Source organism: Lontra canadensis, unplaced genomic scaffold (genome assembly GCF_010015895.1).
Source record: "Lontra canadensis isolate GAN:19392208 unplaced genomic scaffold, GSC_riverotter_1.0 scaffold27, whole genome shotgun sequence".
Taxonomy (NCBI): domain Eukaryota; kingdom Metazoa; phylum Chordata; class Mammalia; order Carnivora; family Mustelidae; genus Lontra; species Lontra canadensis.
In genome coordinates this window covers 19,527,370-19,548,862 of record NW_022631021.1, presented here as the reverse complement: position 1 = coordinate 19,548,862, position 21,493 = coordinate 19,527,370, and the positions used below count along the sequence as shown (strand labels likewise).

Below are 21,493 nucleotides of genomic sequence, written 5' to 3'. Positions count from 1 at the left end.
GCAAACTTATCACCACAATGAGTCTAGTTTCTTCTGTCACCATATAACATTACATAATATGCATCACAATATTATTGACTGTAGTCACCATGCTCTAAATTGCATCCCCATGACTTATTTATTTTATGATTGGAAATTTGCAACTCTTGACTCCCTTCCAAGCCCCCTCCCCTTTAGCGACCACCAATCTGTTCTCTGCGCCTATGAGTTTCTGCTTGTTTTTGTTTGTTCATTTGTTCTGTTTTCTCGATTCCATATATATGTGAAATCATACTTTCTCTGCCTGACTTATCTCACTTAGCATAATTCCCTCAGGATCCATCCATGTTTTCACAAATGGCAAGATTTCATTCTTTTTTATGGCTAAATAGTATGTCATTGTGTGTGTGTGTGTGTGTGTGTGTGTGTGTATGCATCTTCTTTGTACAATCATCCATTGATGGACACTTTGGTTATTTCTATATCTTGGCTATGTGAATAACACTGCAATGAATGTAGGAGTGCATGTGTTTTTCCTAATTAGTGTTTTCATTTTCTTTAGAGAAATACCCAGCAATGGAATTGCTGGACCATAGGGTGATCATATTTTTTGTTTTCTGAAGAACCTCCGTACTGTTTTCCATATTGGCTGCACCAATTTGCATTCCCACTAACTGCATACAAGCATGCCCTTTTCTCTACATACTTGCCAATACTTCTTACTTCTTGTCTTTCTGATAATAGCCATTCTGACAGATGGGACATGGTATCTCATTGTGAATTTGAATTTGCATTTCCCCAATGATTAGTGAATCTTTTCATGTGCCTGTTGGCCATCTACATGGCCTATTCTCTGGAAAAATGCCTATTCAGATCTTCTCATTTTACTTTTTTAAAAAAATTTTTTTAATTAATTAATTTTTTTTAAAGATTTTATTTATTCATTTGACAGAGAGCGAGATCACAAGCAGGCAGGGAGGCAGGCAGAGAGAGAGGAGGAAGCAGGCCCTCCGCGGAGCAGAGAGCCCGATGCGGGGCTCGATCCCAGGACCCTGGGACCATGACCGGAGCCAAAGGCAGAGGCCTTAACCCACTGAGCCACCCAGGCGCCCCAGATCTTCTCATTTTAAATCCCATTTTTACAGTGCCTTCTTAGCGCAGTAGGCAGCGCGTCAGTCTCATAAATCCCATTTTTAAATTGGATTATCTGGGGTTTGGATATTATTGTCGTTATTGAGTTGTATGAGTTTTCTATGTTGTTTGGATATTAACCCCTTATTGGATATATCATTTGCAAATATCTTTTCCCATTCAGTAGTCTGCTTTTTTATTTTGTTGATGGTTTCCTTTGCTTTGCAGAAGCTTTTTAGTTTGATGTAGTCCCATTGGTCTATTTTTGCTTTTGTTGCCATTGCCTTTGAAGTCAGATCCAAAACACATGGCCAAGAGCCATGTTAGGGAGCTTACTGCCTATGTTTTCTTTTAATACTTTTATGGTTTCTGGTCTTATTCAAATATTAATCCATTTTGAGTTAATTTTTATGTAAGGTATGGGATAATGGTCCATAATGCAAGGTGCTTCTCCTTTTCTCTGCCAAGACAGTGAAAAAACTCACCACCCTCAGTTTGCCCATGAGATGTAAAAAGAAAACAAAAATAACTAGTGGTATTTATTTATTTTTAAATATTTTATTTATTTATTTGTCAGAGAGAGAGAGACAGCAAGAGAGGGAGCACAAGCAGGGGGAGTAGAAGAGGGAGAAACAGGCTGCCTGCTCAGCAGGATCCTAGGACCCTGGGATCATGACCTGAGCCAAAGGCAGACGCTTAATGACTGAGCTACCCAGGTGCCCCTAACTTGTGTTTTTAAACAACACTCTTTCTTGTATGAGTTTTCAGGAGTAGGTCTTTTGGGATAGACCAGTATAAACCAGTAGAGATGTCCAGCAGATGGTTTAACTACAGCACACTTCAATTTCTCCGTGTCACTGTAAGGCTAACAGTTCCTATCCACTTCCTGCTTCACATTAAAATACATGAAGTTTAGGAATACAATGTCATCACATGCACTTTGAGCTTCTTGGAAAAAACAATGCTATGTAAACACACTATGAAAGCAATAGAAAAACAGTGTCATTGTGGTATGTATACAACATAAAATGGACCAAATTATTTTGTTAGAGTTTGGGACAAAAATAGCTCCTTAATCTTGCATATCTATTTTTTAATTATGCTCTCTATTGGCTGTGTCTGTGGCTCTGAAGGCAGTCTGGACGCAGAATGTGTCTGATAGAATGTTGATTGGGTTAGCAGTTTAGCATTCCTTTTGGAGGAAATTCTGTACTATCCCAGATCTTGCCTGTTTCCAGCTTTTGGAAAAACCGCAAGTCAAAATGTTGCCAGATGAAAGTGTTACATGGAGGGAGGTTGGCCCTGACTTTCTATATACTAAAGGCCTTTCTACTACCCTTATGAAAGATCCCGGAGGCTTTTATCATTAATTCAAAAATAGTAAGGTCACTTTAGGGATCTTTTTTTCCAGAATTACCAAAATGTCACTTGTACTACCCAAACTGAAGTGGGCCATCACCTCCGAGTAAAAAATGGAAGAAGGTAGCGTGAGATCTAAGTAGTTTTAAAAGGCATGAAGAATGTGGATGTACTTAGCACTCCTGAACTGTACATTTAAAAAATGGTTAGGGTGGCAAACTTTTTATTATGTTTACCACAATTAGAAGTGTTTTCAAAAGGTTAAGATGGTAACATTTACCATACTTAAAAGAAAAAAACATGAGATGAATGAGAAACCAAGCTCTCTTTATCTCGTGGCCTGGACGCACCACTTGTAAAACAGAATCTTCTGCCCCCAGATAAAAATGCCTGACACCCCTTACACTTGAGGCTGCACTTTCATACCTGTCCCCTAGATAAAGGCTCATAGGAAAGGGACATTTACCATTTCCTTTTCCTTTTTTTTTTTCTTTAATGTTTTATTTATTTACTTGCCAGAGAGAGAGAGAGCGAGTGCACAAGCAGGGGAGAGGCAGGCAGAGGGAGAGTCAGTTTCCCTCCTGAGCAAGAAGCCTGACAAGGGACTCAATCCCAGGACTCTGGCTGGGATCAGACAGTTAACCACTTACCCACCCAGGGGTCCCCACTTACCATTTTCTTACTGTGACACGGAGAAAATCTTAAAGGACTTGTTGGTTTTCATTTAAGACAAGAGAACCCTGTCCTCGCTCCAGGTGGAGGGACTCTCCGGGGAGAAGAAAATCTGCAGGCATAATTAACACCCATTTCACAGACTCTTTAGGTCTGACAGCCCCCTTCAGCTGGATTGAACCGTGCTTGGGCCTTCATATTTGCTAACCTGTAATTTTCTTTCTAGAGTGGCAGAGAGAGGAAAAAAGGGGACTTTTTAATCCCCTGTCTATCAGTTCTGCTGTAATTTATGATCTCTGGCCAAAAAATAAATGCCTATTAATATTGAGGGCTTGTTTTTTTGTGAGTATGGGAGAATTCCCTGACATCTTTGGGGGTGAAACAGAGATGGAGAGGGCAAATCTGCCAAGGGTCTTCTGTGACATTTCCACCAGTATCTATGTGTGCTGGACCTGTGATTCTGTAGGAATATCAGTGGCCCTGAAGAGGGGTCCCCTTCTCTTTCCTAGTCCTGATTCGGCTTTAAACCTGTCCGTTGGACTGCTGGATCTAAACGTGTTCATTTATGAAGTTCAAATGACCTTGTTGGAAAACCTTCTATCTTTGCTTCATGCTGTTTCGCTGAAGATAAAGACGATAACGGATTTTAAAATGTTTTGAAAAGTGAAAACACAGTACGAATGTGAGGTGTTAAGCATGTCACTGGAGCAGGTTGGTCTAAGGGCAAAGTGCCAGGTTTCAGCAAACCAGAGCTAGGCCCGAGTGTCTCAGAAAAGTAATGACACGAATCAAACATTCTTCCTCCAGGAGAATTGATTCAGGCCATCTTCTCAGGATCTGATCGGTTTTTCTTTTTTTCCAGATAACGGAGAAGCCTTTTTCATAGCAAAGCCAATTTGATTTGTTAATTGATGCCCCTACATCTTAAGTGTATTTTTGTCCTGGTAAAATACAGACATTGTGGGCAAGGAGAGCAAGTCTGGGACCAGATGTGGCATTTCCTCTCCTGCCCTGTCCCCTTGTATGTGTAAATCATTGATACTGCACACTGGCTAGTCAGCTGTGGATTGAGGATATAGGGGTAGAGACGCGGGTCCCTCGCATGTCAGTGTAAGAGGTGTGTTTGTGTGGTGTGTAAGTCACAGGAAAGCACTTCACGGGTGTGTCTCAGGGGCGTGAAAATGTGTGTCTGCAAGGGACCTCCTTGGTGTGTTACAGTAGGATCTCACAGGCAAAATGACCCAGAATGTGCAGATGCGTGTGGTTCAGAGGCCAGAATTTGAGTCGGTCTTGAGATCAAAGATGAAGTTTGTCGTTGTTGCCGCCGTTCCCCTCCTCCAAAAACACCTCGAAAAAAGAAAAAGCAAAAAAACCTCGGAAACGGCCCCCTGGAGTGGGTTCTTCGAACAGACAGGACAGTAACCAACGTGTCTCTCTCTCTCCAGCCCTCGGGCCTTCCCGGCTGAAAGGGGGCTGTGTGGGTCTGACCCGGGTGGAAGGAAGAGGTGTCACTCAACTTCCTCGGTGAGGCGGCACCGCGGGCGCGGTGGGCGCGCGGGTCTGCGCATCCCGCCTCCGGCCGGGAAGGGGCGGAGCCGGGCGGTGCCCGCCCCCCGGCGGTCCCCTCCCCCGGGCCGCTCCCCTGTGCAGTGCCCGCCGCAGTCACAGCCGCTTGCGGAAAGCTGGTAGCCGGCAACCCGAGCCGGAGTGCGGCCGGGTTGGGTTGGGTTGTCTCGCAGGCTCAGCCGCTGCCCCAGCCGGTGAGTCGGGGGCTCCTAGCCGGCGGGCGGGCGGGGGGAGGGGAGGTCAGGAGCGCGCCGTTGGGGAGCCCTCGGGCTCGAGCACCGGGGTTGGGGGGTATGTCAGCACAGCGGGCTTGGGGAGCCCCAGACCCTGAGCTCCGAGGGGTATCCAGAATCGGGATGTTGAGGAACCCGAGGCCGGGGACCAGGGTCAGTGCTCCAGTGTTGGGGAGTCGCAGAGCTCGAGCCCTGAGAGTGAGGCGGCAGCTCAGGATTCAGACGTTGGGGACTCCCGGAGCCCGAACCTGGAGGACTGAGGGGTCAGGACCGCAACGTTGGAGAGGTTCGCTGCCGGAACGAGGGTGTCCTGTCGGCGTTCTTGGGGCGCCCTCCGCAGGGCGGAGGGGAACTGAAGGCGGGAGGGGAGTGCGAAGGGGAGGAAGCCCGAGGCGGGCGGGGCCGGAGGGGAGCCCGGGGAAGGGTCGGGGGGTGGCGAGGCTTGGGCTTTTTGGGGGAAGGCTGGAGGGGGCCTCTCCTGGAGGGGGCGCGGGAAACGGAGTTGTGCGGCAAGCCGGGGATACGTTGTGGGGCATAGGGAGTCGGAGGGATGGAACGCCGCGGCTGGGGATCCGGGGGGGGGGGGGCGCTGGGGACGGCGGTGAGGGGGCAGGGACTCGCGGAACGTCTTGGCCTAGGGGACGCACCCTCTCCGTGGAATGGGGTCATGGAAACCTCGAGAGGGCATGCACTCCGAAGAGCAAGACCAGGCCACCACAGACCGGGGGCGGGAGGGACCTAAGGGAGGGGCGCACCTCGCTGACCAGCGCGGGGACCTGGAGCAGCGAGGGCACCGCAGCTTCCAGTGCATCTGTGGGCCCTGGAGCACAGACCGACGGGGACAGATCCGCGGGCCGGGACGGGGTCTTTAATGCATCGCCTATTTATAGGCCGGGTTAGAAGTGATTTTGCCCCGGGACCTATTGAGAACAGTCTGGGCTTAAAAGAGTAAAGAGTGAGATTGCAAATGTGCGGAGAAGCTCTACCTGTGTGTGTACCTTAGACACAATTCATAATAAAGGTGTGTTTAATTCTTAGACCCACTTGTGTTACTTGCTCCCCACTCTCCTATACAGTGAGGAGCTGTTTCTGAGTAAAAACTGGAGGAAAATCAGCAAGAGGAGGGGCGTGCACGCACGCTCACACAGACACACACCACCCACAAATGCACTGCATTCCACAGCGAGTAAACAGGAGAACTAGTGTACAGTTTTGGTTTGTGTTGGTATGGACTTCCTTAACTGAAGTTAATAGGAAGTTGCCTGCATGGAAGGTGGACGGCCTTTGACTACCCTCTTAAGATATTCACAGCCGATACTCACCCCTCTGCTGCCACACCCTTGACCAGGTCCCTGGCAGGACACTAGGCTGCTTTGTGCCTCAGTGAATGGGTAGCCAAATGCGTGTCTAAAGATAAACAAATGACCAGTGCATTTTCTGTTTTTTTTTTGTTGTTGTTTTTTGTTTTTGCCCCTGTTGTTTATTTTGGGTATCCAGCTCCCTTCAACTAGTTAAATAATATGACATTGTATATTAACTTATCCATATGGTTAATTTTGTATGGTAATTAGTTTAATTATTTCATATAAGTTAATTTAGGACTACCCAGGGCTCCAGGAATCCCCTGGAAGTTTCCTGGGCTTTGAAGGGCAGGGGGAGAGAGATGATCCCCACTCCTTTCCTTCTCTGCTGTAGATATAGGTCGGTATTCTGACACACACACTGAGATTTAAGCTTCCTGGGAGGACCAAGGACTATTTTGGCAACTAGCTTATTTTGGGCCTCTTTTTTTTTTCTTCATGAAAAGGAAATCTCTTCAATAATTATGCAAATTAATGGAAAACGATTTATTCATTTTGGAAGTATCATTTCAGGACATGCTTTTGTTTCATGAAGGGGGTGGTCAGAACTTTGCACCAAAATCTGCATTATCATTATTGCATAGCATATTTATTTACTTAGCCATAGCTAGCTGATTCTTTCAATTCTTTATCCAAATGTTAAAATAAATATGCCCGTATTTATACATTCAAATGAGTATTTCTCCCCTTCAGAAGAGACTCATCTTGGCACGCTGTGGACTGATTTTAGTGATGCTGTCATTGCTGAGCATAATTTTGGAGCTCCTGCCTTGGAGTTACCTTCAGAGTTTGTAACACATTTATTGAATTGCCTCTGTGATGGCAAACCTCCCTCAGTTGGGAAACAGCCAAATACCAAGTGGGATCAACTCTGGTTTTTGAGGTGAGGAATGGAGGTTGTAATAGGAAGTATGCCCATTAAAGTAGTGAAAGTCCTCTTGAAGGACTCACAGTTTTAAAAGGGGCGTCAAGTACAGGTATGCAAATGTGTTTAGGACTGGAAAGTAATTGCTTCGAAGTACAACCTTTATTTGGGTGAATGTGCTCTCCTGTGCATGTAAAAAAGTTGGTTCCATCATCTATTGTTATACCTCATGGCCTACTGGGCTGGAAAAAATAAGCCTTTCTTCTCTTTTTCAAGGTACTCTTTCCCAGGCAGATTCCAAAACTGTGCATTTTTACAGAAGACAAAAAACAGAAAGATTTATTTTCTCACCAAAAAAAGGTGCCCAGGAAATCACTTACCCCACATGTAGTTAATGCCTGGTACTTGAGTTTTTATGTGAAAGAACTCTATAGAAGGAAGGGGAAGAGAGTGAGTTCTGCAAACGTGTTTCAGTTTTGGGATTCCATGGCATACAGTGTGAAAAATTAACATATCCTTTTTCCATTTTTTCCCCTAAATTACCAATTTTTTTTAAGGTTATATAACATGAGCTTCATACACCCAGAGCTTGAATCTTGATCTAGCTGTGATCTTGGGCAAGTGATTTCATCTCTTTCAGACTCAGTTTTCTTACCTTAAAATGAAGATGCTAATGAGCGTACCCACCCCACGAGGCTGTGATGAGATTTCTGCTGTAAAATACTGAATCCAGTGTCTGACAGAAGTGCTCAAAAGAGTCTAGCAATTTTTGTTATTAATACTGTTTATTGATAGGTTTTTTTCAGGGGGGTAGATTTTATTTATTTATTTGACAGAGACACAGCGAGAGAGGGAATACAAACTGCGGGAGTGGGAGAGGGAGAAGTAGGCTTCCCACTGAGCAGGAAGCCGGATATGGGGCTGAATCCCAGAACCCTGGGATCATGACCTGAGCCTAATGCAGATGCATAATGACTGAGCCATCCAGGTGTCCCTGTTTATTAATAGTTTTATATTAAAATACCTTTGAAGGGGCACCTAAAATACCTTTGAAGGTGGCTCCGTGGGTTAAAGCCTCTGCCTTTGGCTCGGGTCATGATCCCAGGGTCCTGGAATCAAGCCCCACATCGGGCTCTCTGCCTCAGCAGGGAGCCTGCTTCCTCCTCTCTCTCTGCCTGCCTCACTGCCTACTTGTGATCTCTGTCTGTCAAATAAATAAATAAAATCTGTAAAATAAAATAAAATACCTTTGAAGCCATGTATGAATTTACTATTTCCAAGATAATGATATTTCCTCTGCTGGGCTTTGCAAATGAATACGTGAATGGGAACATTTTGTTTTTACTCTCCTAGCTTCTCAGGAATTTTTGAAGTGACCTTAAAAAGCAACTATTGCTAGCTGTTTTATTTTGTATTTAGTTGTTTTTGTTTTAAATGAACATTCTTATTTTTATTGTATATTAGGTATAACAGTTTGGTGAAAATCTAAAGGAAAAAACTTTTTAAAAGCTCCTCCTATAATTCTTTTCCTTGATCAGTCAAATACTATTCTAATAAAATAGCTACCGTTCTCTTGGCATATACTGAAAAGGATGATTCTGGTGCACATTTGTTTTACTTAAACTCGAATTTCGATCTGCTTTGTTAAATGAAGAATAACTTGGCACTAAGCTCTTGGCTCTTTCATAAATATTGACATTAACTTCCGATTCTATGATTTTTGTTGTAATACAAATTAGGGAGATGTAAAAAAGTGCAAAAAGAATTTTACCTTAGTTTTAATCAATCAAATAGCTATGGGTTGCTGTGAAATAGATGTTTCATAAAATGTTTAGTGAGTTCTCTGTTTTAGGCAGGTGTGTGCAGGAGACAGAGGTAGAAACAGAATTGTCCTCCACAAGAGTTCACATAAGGTGCTCCCTTAGGACTATGCAGTGGCAAAAGTTTTTTCTTCTCATGGCTTATGGGACTAGGGAGTTGTGTGGATTTCACTACCTGTTATTTTCCCTCAATTTCTTGGAGAAGACTAAATATATGGATCTCTTAATAGTGTTCATATTTTTGAGGTAGATTAGCTCTTGGAATGAGATCCTGCTATGCAGTCATATGCCATGAAAGAAGATAATGCCTATAAAAATACTCAGTGAATTGTAAGTGATATATAATTATAGCATAAGGTGGTATTACTGTTATACAGGACTTTCCTAGCATATTCTGATTATCACCTCCATAGTATTGTTTGGTTCCAACTCTCTCTTCTGAGTAATTGTTAATGTACCTATAAAGTACCAGGAAACAAGACAGCCTGGTGGTGGTTTAGACTAGAGTAGTGATTCCCTCCTCTGCTCCCCACATCTGATAATGTCTGGAAACATTTTTTATTATCACAGCTGGAGGGGAGAGGGATGTTAAGGCATGTAATGGGTAGGCCAGAGATGCTCCTAAGCATAATGTAATGCAAAGGACAGCCCCCCAAACAAAGAATGAACAACTGAAATGTCAGTAGTTCTAAGAAACTCTGGACTGGAGCATGGGATCTGGAGTGGGCATCAACATGCGTTAGCATCCTGGCATGTCCCTGGGTAATTTCCTTAAACCCAAGATTTTGTATAACTAGTGCCTGAAGAGATACTGTGGAATTAAATGAGATAATGTATAGAAAGTGCTTAGTGCACAGAAGGTGCTCAGTAAATTGTAACTTTTAGTATTATGTCTGGTTAGTAAATCCAGGACTAGGCTTCAAACAGACAGCTTTGGTCATTTAACTCATTGTAGACAGAACCAATCCAGGCCCTGATCCCATCTGTGTCTGAGAGTAGGACAGGGTAGGGCAGAGACACCTCCGGCCCCCAGGGTTCCTTCTGCATTCTGGCTCAGGCTCTGCCCTGGTTCTGCTAGGTAGCCAAGTATAGGCTCAAGATGACCCCAGCCAGGTGAACAGAACAGTCATTCCCCCCACACCTCTCTGGTGTAGAGGAACCGTGAGCTGTGTGGGTGAAGGCCCTTACGTTTCATCTAGGCTATCTCATCTAGGCTAAACTGGGAAGGAGATAGTCAGGCTGGGAAGCTCCTTCCAACTGAGCTAATCTCCAGGATCTCCTCAGGCCCTTGTCTGTGTCAGGGTCAGAGCTTTCTCTGCTGTGTTAACAGGCTATGAGCGAGGTCTGGCAGTTTCCCTTTTTTCTTAGCCCCTCCTACTTCAGCAACTTCTTTAGGGATCCCTTTACTTTTTAAAGAAAGGTCCAGATCCACTTCAGTTTTTACTCTGCATGGGGTTACCAGCCATCTGGGAGAAGATAGGAGACCTACCATAAAACCCAGGCTCTGCTTTGATCTTCCTTTCTGTGTTTACCTTTTTCTGCACTGGAGCCACTGAGTGAGTAATCCACTCAGGGTAAGCCACAGAGTTTCAGCATGGTGGGGGTGGGGCAGCCATTCTGGGGGCAGAGAGTGTTTAGCAGACCAGGATGTAAATATCACAGTGGTTTTTTTTAGCTGCGAACTAGAAACTCGGGCACTCTTAAGAATGCTGATGCCTCAGCCCCACCACAAACCATTGATTCAGAATTTTTTTTAAGATTATTTATTTATTTGACAGAGATTGACACAGTGAGAGAGGGAACACAAGCAGGGGAATGGGAGAGGGAGAAGCAGGCTTCCCTCCAAGCAGGGAGCCCCATGCAGGGCTCCATCCCAGGACCCTGGGATCATGACCTGAGCTGAAGGCAGACACCCAGACTGAGCCACCCAGGCGCCCCTGCTTTAGAATTTCAATGGGTAGGGCATAGGCATCAGATTTTTAAAATTACTCTGATGCCTAGTGAGAATTGAAAGTTAGGACCATGCCTTGTGAAATTAATGACCTGCATTAAAAGGAAGGAAGGAAGGAAGGAGAAAGGAAGGAAGAAGGAAGGAGGAAGGAAGGAAGGAAGGAAGGAATGGAGGGAGACTGATTACTTTGTAAACAAAGTAACATAAGAATTATTTTGCTAAGTTTTTGTTTTAGTGATCAGTGTGTGCCTGGTTTGCAATGTAAAATACATTTCTTTTAATGCGTTGCAGTCAAAAAGTTTGAAAAACATTGTTTTAGAGCTTTAGAGGTATTTAATTAATATTGACAAATTCACCTCTTTCCACATTCCTGTGAGCATCTGCTGGACAGATTTCGAAGTGCTTTTATTTTCCTTGTCAAATACAACTTGCAGTCATCCTCTGGAGGCCTAGAGAACAGGTATCATCATATTAATTTTTTTTTAATTTTTTTTTTTTATAGATGACGGGAACTTGGGGTTGGTGAGGGTAAGGCATTTGTCAAAGTCACAATGAGACAGTGTCAAAAACAGGGACTCAAACAGGGGTTTCTGATGACTGCTACATGGCTCGGTCCACCACATCTTTCTGCTTCTTCTGATTAGCAGACCCTATGAGAAAGAATTACAACTAGAGCATGAGTCTGGCTTCAGCGTTGTAAAAATAATAACTGTTGATCGAGCACTTGTTAGTGTCAGGGAAGTGTGTGTTAATTTCATTTAATTCTCAGAACAATCCTGTGAGATAGGTACTATGATTAGCCCCATTGCACAGATGAGGAGACAGGCTGTGACTTGTCCAAGAAGCGGAGCTGGGCCCACATTCTTTATGGGAGCTCTTTATTGCCCCTTTTTATTGCTCTTTATTTACTGGTTTGTTGCCATTTCTCTAACATCTAGATTCCTGCGTCTAGGAGACAGTTTAAATAACAGGGAAATGGCCCTATGTCTTAATATGCTCTGGTTGCCATAACAAAATGCAACAGGCTAGGTGGCTTAAACAACAGAAGTTTATTTCTCACATTTCTGGAGACTAGGAAGTCCAAGATCGAGGTGCCAGTAGATTCAGTTCTTGGTGAGGGCCACTTTCCTGGTTTACAGATGGCTGCCTTCTTGTTGTGTCTTCCCATGGCAGAGGAGGGTGGAGGGGAAAGAGGGGAGGGCAACAGAGCAAGAGCTCTTTTCCTCTACTTAAAAGGACACTCATCTCATCATGCAGAACCAGTCGTTAATGACCTCATCTATACCTACTTACTTCTCAAAGGCCCCACATTCAAATATCAAGTCATCACAGGAGAGGTTAGGGCTTCAACATAAGAATTTAGGTAATGGGGGCACCCGGGTGGCTCAGTGGGTTAAGCCTCTGCCTCCTGCTCAGGTCATGATCTTAGGATTTTGGGATCGAGTCCCGCATCGGGCTCTCTGCTCGGCAGGAAGCCTGCTTCCTCCTCTCTCTCTCTCTGCCTACCTCTCTGCCTACTTGTGATCTCTCTCTCTCTCTCTCTGTCAAATAAATAAATAAATAAATAAAATCTTTAAAAAAAGGACACTCATAATGGAGACCTAGTCTTAATGACCTTATCTATACCTACTTACTTCTCAAAGGCCCCACATTCAAATATCAAGTCATCACAGGAGAGGTTAGGGCTTCAACATAAGAATTTAGGTAATGGGGGCACCTGGGTGGCTCAGTGGGTTAAGCCTCTGCCTCCTCATGACCTCCTGAGGTCATGATCTCCTGAGGTCATGATCTCAGGGTCCTGGGATCGAGTCCCGCATTGGGTTCTCTGCTCAGCGGGGAGCCTGCTTCCCTCTCTCTCTCTGCCTGCCTCTCTGCCTATTTGTGACCCCTGTCTGTCAAATAAATAAAATCTTTAAAAAATAATAATAATTTAGGTTAGGGCTTCAAAACAAACTCTCAGTCTAGGTCTTGTAGCTTCCACTCAGCTTTCCTGGTGTCTGTGGCTAGAAGCCCACACCCCACAGAGATTAAGTGAGGAAAGCCTTCTCTGCTGCCTGATCTACTTTATGCTTCCTTATTCAGGCTGTTTATGATGCTCCATGCCATGAATTGCTGAAATACATGATGGGGCTTTGGTAGTCCTGCCTGAGAAGGAACCTGACTAACCCTGTGGAATGAGATCTTGATGGATTTCTCAGTGGTGTGGGAACCAAAAGATACCTTGTTCATGCATGCCCTCATTCATTCATTCGTTCATCAAATATTACAGACTCATTCATTCATTCATTTATCAAATATTATGGAGGATACAGCTTGCAGGTAAGTTTTAGAGATGACACTCCCCTTTAAAGATTGGGGGGAGTGTTAATCATGGCTTTCTAATACGTGTACACAGGGCTAAAATGGCCAGACCAAAGCAAAGTTCAGGCCAAGGGTAAATAGGAGGGGGCTAGTTGGTTATCTACTGACAAGTTTAGAGTAGAAGAATTAGACTTCACATTCTCCCCCACATGATGTTCAGAAACCACGCTTCCGCAGAAGTGGGGAACCTCTGCTCTCTGTCATAAATCAACTGGGTTGGATGATCAGGTGGAGTTAAGCCTGGGGCTTAAGGAAAACCTACCTGCATGTCTAGGAGGGGATAAGCTTCCAAGCCATCTAGATAGTCAGTAAACTATTAGTATTTTCTATGTGAAGAGATTTCTTTCTTTCTTTTTTTTTTTTTTTAAGATTTTATTTATTTATTCGACAGAGAGAGATCACAAGTAAGCAGAGAGGCAGGCAGAGAGAGGAGGAAGCAGGCTCCCCACCAAGGAGAGAGCCCGATGCGGGGCTCGATCCCAGGACCCTGGGATCATGACTTGAGCCGAAGGCAGAGGCTTTAACCCTCTGAGCCACCCAGGCGCCCCTATGTGAAGAGATTTCAATACTATATCAGAATAGCATTTGTTGAATGAGTGAATTAATAATAATTATGATGAATGTTAATGTAAAACAGAGGTAATGGGAGACTTCAAAATTTTGAGAGAAGTATACCCAGAGAAGTACCAAGGGGAGAGGGTTCATCCTCCAGGCTGAGCTGACATTCTAACTTTAACCAATTCCCAGTTCCTAGGATTTGAAGATCAAAGCAAAGGTTACTGATTTTTAAAGTTACTGTTGGCCTTGAGAGGTACCTAGCATTAAGGGCCATGACATTTATCCTTCTAGGGTGATGGAGTCCAAGATTAAGAAAAGCAAAGAAGAAAACATGTTTCTATTCTCAAGGAATTAAGAGTTTGTTGCTTTTCATCAGTAGCTTGAAACTCTGCATTTGCTTTATCCTTGACACCTGCTCTTTAGGTCTAAGAGAATACCCAAGAGGTTAAGGATAAGTCTGTGTCTGTAGGTGGGAAACCAGAGGAGGGCTATACCTACCCCAACCAATTGGAGATGGAATTAAAACACACATGCTTTGCTAATTATGGCTTACAGATCATACTTCTGTGAGATATAAACCTTTTGTTGGTGAAAACTACCCTCTTTTAGACTCTGCAGGGGATTGATAAAGAATTTTTAAAAAATGGACAAAAAAGGGAGGATGATGTAAAATCAATGTTGAAGTATAATGGCTCTTGAATTAGAAAATTTATATTCTCCATGGTATACTTAAGTCTGTCCAAAGAACTCATTCCAAGAGTTCCATCTTAGCGTTTTTATTCCCGGACTTAAGCAAAATAAAGGCACTGGTGTTATTCTCTTGAGCTGCCAGGAACCCTGAGCACTTCAGAATGTGGAATTAGTTTCATGCATATGCTGAGTTTGGAACTGGCTGCAGTACTAGAATGTCACCCACCCAGGTTCAGGTAAAGCTGCAGGAATGTCATTGAAACTGGGCAGCATTTCAGGTAGAAACTGACTCAGCAGGTCTTGGCTTGGTGAAGGGTTCAGGTTCATTCATGAGGTGCTGTAGGTGTCTCTTGGGTTCTGTGGCCTTTTTTTTTTTTTTCCTTCCTTAAAGCATTCTGAATGATAACTAGTTTATGGCTTACGTCTCTGCATGGAATGCCACCTTATGAGTTGCGGCTGTCAGGGTCCTTGACAACTTTCAGTCTCAGTTAAGATGGTAATATTTTAGATCTCTGCAGCTGGAGGGTCATTCTGATAGAGGAGCCCTTGGAAGGATGAGGGAGAAAAAGGAAACAGACGTTCTTGGGGGGAGTAGATGGAATCATGCCTGAGCAGCAGAGGTGGGATTCAAATTGGAAATATGTCAGTTCATGTGTGGGGATTTTTTTTGACTGCACAGTAAGTGCCTAACGCTGTCCAAGTTACTTTGAGGGATTCAGGAGAAACATAAAGCAGGCTTTTGCTTAAGGAGCTTACATTGCATTTGGAACATCAAATTTTTCTCATATGAAGAAAGGAAACTTTGAACTGCTTATAGTTATGGGCAGGGCTGTAAAGCACTGGTGGGGAAGGGGGTTCCACTCGGTTTAGCAAAGGACAGTCACCATGATCTCTTAAAGTCAGCATAATTCAGGAGAAAGAACCTGAGTGAGATCTGGAAGGGGGTAACATTTAGGTCAAGAGGTGGGTATTTCTGATATTCTGCTTAAGCAATAGCACAGGGACAAAAATTGGAATGGTACCTGTATGTGGTGCACATAAGGCCCAAGGAAATCACTTTCTTCTGCTTCATTTTTCCTCCCCTCTCATGACACTGCTTCCTATCCTACGTGCTTAGCTACATGCTTAGCTGTTGACACTCTGTCTTCTGCACTGGGTCCCAGTGGTCAGCCATGTGAGGAATACATAGGGCAGGATTGCAGACCCAGATGCCTTTTTGTTGCTGGGTGTTTGGAGAGAGGAAAAGATAATGACGTCATTACAAAATATTTTTCAAGGACCTAGTCCATGCTTGGCACTCATTCTACAGTGTTGTTAGAGATACAGACGTGATCAAGGCCCTTGCTTTCAGGTAACATCTATTCTCTCTTGGGGGGAGACAGACAATAAACAAGTAAATCAGGAAATACATACTTTGAGATAGTGAAAAATGTTTTGAAGAAAAATAACTCAGGATAAGGGGAAAGAGCTTGCTGGTTTTAGGTAAGATTAAGAATAAGATAAAGATTTCCAGTTAGCCCTAAACTTCCCAGAGAAGCCTAGCTTGCCGCTACTGATCATTACTGAAGTCTTTGCTGATGGGATTCTGGCTTTATCATTTGTAGTCATCTCATCCGTTGACTCTCCACCATATACGTATATATGGTGGACACTCAGCAGGCATTTTATAGTAGTAATAGGAATGGCCTGCTAGACTTGAATTGGACCACATTTTTCTCCTTTTTAACCTTTTGTAATTTTTTTTTTAAATTAAAAGATATGGTCACAAGATACGGAACGAGAAAAGGGAATCACACAGGTGAGGACATGTAGGTATTGGTGACAGAAACGTAGTTACCTATACATCAGGAGATTGAAGACAGTTGCATTAAAATTTTATCAAATGAAAGAGAAAATATTAAACTATAATTATGTGGTCTCAGTATGTCTTATGGCCTGGGGGAACCACTGGGTCTAAACATGAACCAAATTCCCAAGGAGGTAATAACAGTACACCCATGCATACACACAGGCATAGAGAGACATCACGTAGCTCCTAGGAACTGAGGAATTACCATGTGCCAGGCATTGTGCAATGTAGTTTATTTACATTATCTCTAATCCCTAACACAGCCCTGGAAGGAAGATGATACCAGTTTACAAAGGACAAGACAAAGATGAAATAGCTAACCCAAGGCCATTACAGTTAGTGTCAGAGCTGGCTGATTCCTTGTTTGTGAGAGGGTATGGAGCCGATGAGTGGGAGTTTAATTAAAGACTCCCTTAGATTGGTGAAAATCCAGGGTGGATTTTTCTGTCCATCCAGCTCATCGCCCTATCTAGGGGATTCCAGGAGCTGGGAGTTTCTGGAACTGACTCTGAAAGTATACATGCAGTTTCCTGAACCTATTGGAGGCACAGACTGGTGGCAGGGGCTGGGAGGTTGGGGGTGGGGTGTACATTGAGCATTTTTTCATTATCTCCGGTGCCTGCTAAATTGCATATATGTGTGCTGCTCAGGCCATTAAAGCTGGGAAGTGCTTTGCTTTGGGCTGGGGTGATGGTGACTCAGTTTGGAGCTAATCACCAGTTCATCAAAAGCGGACTCAGACCCTGACTTATGTATCTAACTAAAAGATAAGGGATAATGAATATTTATTAGACTTGGTTGATTTAGTAAACTTTCAAAACATAGAGAATGAATAATGATCAGTTTAAAACAGGTTTGATGGTGAAAAGGCTAGGCAGTAATGGATGAGTGACGATGAAGTTCAGGGCTTGTCTGACTCCCCCCTCCCCCACTGCTGGCCCCAAGACCCATCTGTGTCTCTAGACAGGTAGGCTGCTATCCTCATGCCCCTTTGACCTAGCAAGTGTGCCATCAAGACCCTGTCTGATCTTTAACATTACATTTATTGAGCACATCATATTGTGTGCTAGCAGCTTTACACATATTATCTTCTTTTTCTCTCTCAAACTTCCTTTTATAGAACTATTTCAAAAAGTTGGAGGGTGTACAGAATAGTATCATAAATCCCCATGTACCCATCCCCCAACATCAACAAATATAAACTCATGGCCAACTTCTTCGTATATATACCTGACCTCCAAATGATTTTGAAGCAAATCCCAGAATTCATATTATTATTTGTGAGCATTTCAGTATGCATTTCTAAAAGATAAGGACTCTTTTATTATAATTCTTTAAAATTCACAACAACCCTATGTATTAGTCAGATGCTATTGTATGCTTATAGATGAAGACAGTGAGACACGAGGAGATTACATTACTTGCTCAAGGTCACGCAATTTGTAAGCTGCGATGGTACAAGTTGCCTAACTCCAGAGCCTGTCCTGTTAACCCCATGCTAGGGGGTTGCCACTAGGCCTCTCTGCTATAGCTAATCCTACACAACCACTGGATCTGGTGGAAGAACAGACATCCAGGAATGTGACTATGATTTCTGTCAATTCCACCCCCTGACCAGTGCAGCAATTTGAGTCTTTTTAGGTGCAGAAGGACAGAATGTCTCTGAAAGGCTTGGAATTGTCTCCATGAATGACGTGACCAGCCTGAAACATTAGTGGATTCTGTCTGATCAGCAAACCTGGTAAAGCACCATCATTGCCATAGTATTTGAGATGTTAGGGAAACCCAGAAGAAAAAGGACTTGACGGAAACTATGACAGTCACTGGCCCATGGCTGCCAGGGGAAGTAAAAGGTTTCTTTGAAAATGAATTTCCCTTTGGTTTTCTCTCTTGGCAGAGGGAATCAGTCTTCCCACTGAGGCTTTTCAGTTTGTTTCTAGCACAGCTAATTGTGCTTATTTGTCTCCAGAATCACATGCCTTCCTCCTCTCCCTTGCCTTTTCTTAAGGTCTCTTGCCTGCTCTCTACTACAGTTACTGCCAAAAATGTTCTCCTCACCTGGGAGCCAGTTGGCTGACAAAACAGTAGATGTTGGGAGGCCAATTGTGTCTCTCCAGAGGGCTAACTTGGCTTCTGGCATCCAAGCCCACCTCAGGGGAGACGGAGAGAGATTTTAAGCTGGCTACGAAAGGAACCATGTATTTTGCCTCGTCTGCACCCACTTGATCCATCAGTGTTAAGAGCAGAGCAGAAAGCAAGTAAATACTATTGATTGAGTGAAGAAGAGAGCTTTTCTGGTTCAAGTTCAAGAAATTGATTCTCCATTTTTCCTATCAAAACAAGCATCGCATTGACTTTTCTGCTTAATACTCTCCTTTGTCTTTGGGATCACTGACATTTACTTGATTCTCAAACCTTAGTCTTTTTTTTTCTTCCTCCTTCCCCATGCAGTCCTATCACAGAAGCCACATAACTGCTGGGGGACTACTCAGCTCCTACTTAACCCTCTCTCAGTGGAGCTCTAAGAGGTGGCACCTTTCAGGGTGCAGGTGAACAAGAACTTAGAAATTCCACCTTTGGGGGCACCTGAGTGGTTCATTTGGTTGAGCATTCACTCATGGTTTCAGCTCAGGTCGTGATCTCAGGGTTGGCGCTCAGTGTGGGGTCTGTTTGAGATTCTTCATCTCTCTCTCTCTCTCAAATAAATAAAAATATTTAAAAAATTAAAAGTAGGGCACCTGGATGGCTCAGCCTCAGGTCATAATCCCAAAGTCCCGGGATCGACCCCATATCAGGCTCCCTGCTCAGCAAGGAGTCTGCTTCTCCCTCTTTCACCCCACTCATGCTCTCTCTCTTGCTCTTGTAAACAAACAAACAAACAAACAAACAAATTCCACCTTTGGCTCTCTCTGGGACATGTCAGCAAGGACCTTGGCTGGGGTCCCTTTTAGGGAGCATGGATTTTCTTAAATATTTATTGTCATGAATATCTCAAAGTAGTTTTTTATGATTGCTGTGACTTCTACTTTTTTAAAAAGTCAAGTGGGGAAAACAGTGGACTGCAAGTCTTTTAGCTTCATATTGTAGAATCAACTCAGGAATGGCAAATATATGGCTCTGTGCCATGGCTCCCTCCTGAGCCTGGTGACCCTCAATCAAGAGCCTGTGGCAGTAAGTCAGTCACAGAAGCTTTCCCTCTGAGTTCGGCTCATGCCTAGAATGCCTCTCAGCACAGGACTCTAGGAAGCCCTTACCAAAGAGGTTGGCACTAGGGCTGAAATCTATTTGCTTTTTCCAAAGTAAATGGTCTTTAAAGCTCTCCCCACACTAAAATCCCTTGAGCCTTTCTGCCTGAGGTCCCATTAGGTCCTTAACAGCTAGGGACCAGCTCTCCTCTTTTAGCCAGAATCTGATCAGAGGTCGGGAGGAGGGAGATGTTACCACCATCTGGAAAACAGATGATAGAGGAAAATGTTTTAATTGTTGATGGTTGATGGAGGATTTAGAGGCAGTGACTGTGCCTTTTCAACCCATAGTAGGTTTGTGTGGATATACGTAGCACAAACCCATAGTGGATTAGATTTGTAGATTGTTGGTTAGTCAGTAAGACAAATTAAAGTCATTCTTTTCATGGGAGAAATGGAAAGCTTAATGCTCAAGGGAATGGCAGCCCAGAACCTGTCTTTAAGAGTTCCTAATCTGAGGGGCGCCTGGGTGGCTCAGTGGGTTAAAGCCTCTGCCTTCGGCTCAGGTCATGATTCCAGGGTCCTGGGATCGAGCCCCGAATCGGGCTCTCTGCTCTGTGGGGAGCGTGCTTCCTCCTCTTTCTCTCTCTCGGCCTGCCTCTCTGCCTAATTGTGATCTCTGTCAAATAAAAAAAAAAAAAATTAAAAAAAAAAGAGTTCCTAACCTGAGGGGACGCCTGGGTGGCTCAGGGCATCTGCCTTCGGCTTGGGTCATGATCCTGGAATCCTGGGATCGAGCCTCACGTGAGACTCCCTGCTGCACAGGGAGTCTGCTTCTCTTTCTGTCCCTCACCACACTTACGCTTTCTCTCTCTCTCTGTCTCTCTCAAATAAATAAATAAATAAAATGTTAAAAAAAAAAAAGCCGTTCCTAATCTGATCTACCAGTTGTATTAAGCTGAATTTAGATTCAGTGTAGTTGAATGAGAAGTGAAAACAAGAAACTTAGTGCTTAATTGTAATGAATTTACTCTCCGCTGACAGTTCTTTTTACTTTTGAAGGAATTCGGAGGTTGTTAAGTTAATGCCTGTGAAGCAACAGGACTTCCTTGACAGAAGATGTTTTAAGTACTCAATACCATATTATAGATGATAATATAGACTGTAGGAATGACCTGGGCCAGTCTATAGTGACCAGAAAAAATTACCATCTGATCAACTGTGTGGATGGAGGCTGTGAGGGCTGCTCCAGGCTTAGCCATCTCTCGGAAGATTGACAGAAGATGCCCGGCTGCCCTCTGGGTGGTTAAGATCAGCTGTGTTCTCAAGTGTGGTTTTCTCTTGCTGTTTTAACTGACAGTACATTCTTTTGCAAGCAAAAGTCAAACCAAAGCTCTTTCTGGGATCCTCTGATTTACTAACAAGGACCTGCAGAGGCCTTTTTCCATTTCAGAAGTCTCAACTGGAAATGGGGGCTGGGGAGAAAGGGCAGGGAAGGGAAAACCCACATAGGTCAACAAAACGTTAGTTTGGCCAAGTATTTTTTTAAATTTTATTTATTTTTAAAAGATTTTTATTTATTTATTTATTTGACACAGAGAGAGAGATCACAGGCAGGCAGAGAGGCAGGCAGAGAGAGGGGGGAAGCAGGCTCCCTGCTGATCAGAGCCTGATGTGGGGGCTCAATCCCAGGACCCTGAGATCATGATCTGAGCCAAAGGCAGAAAGGCTTAACAGACTGAGCCACCCAGGTGCCCCTGGCCAAGTATTTTAAAGGTATTTTTAAAAATCAGGTTATGTTTAGAGCCCTGCTTCCTACTTTTATTTAGCAATGCTTATCTGAAAAACAATCAATCACACTTCAACTGAAATCACTTCTGGTTAACAACATTCTTTACCTTCTCCATCTTTTT

At 43.8% G+C, this 21,493-nt stretch overlaps 1 protein-coding gene across 2 annotated transcripts in view; it reads left to right on the top strand.

Moving 5' to 3' along the window:
* Positions 1 to 4,716: 4,716 nt before the first annotated feature.
* The window catches only part of PAQR8 (progestin and adipoQ receptor family member 8), a 41,446-nt gene continuing 24,669 nt past the window's right edge, over positions 4,717 to 21,493 (top strand). The window contains exon 1 of one of the 2 annotated variants that reach the window (XM_032864539.1): positions 4,717 to 4,901. The gene's annotated coding sequence lies outside the window, so the exon portion shown is untranslated. The remainder of the gene's footprint in view (positions 4,902 to 21,493) is intronic. The other variant, XM_032864538.1, reaches the window with a different exon arrangement.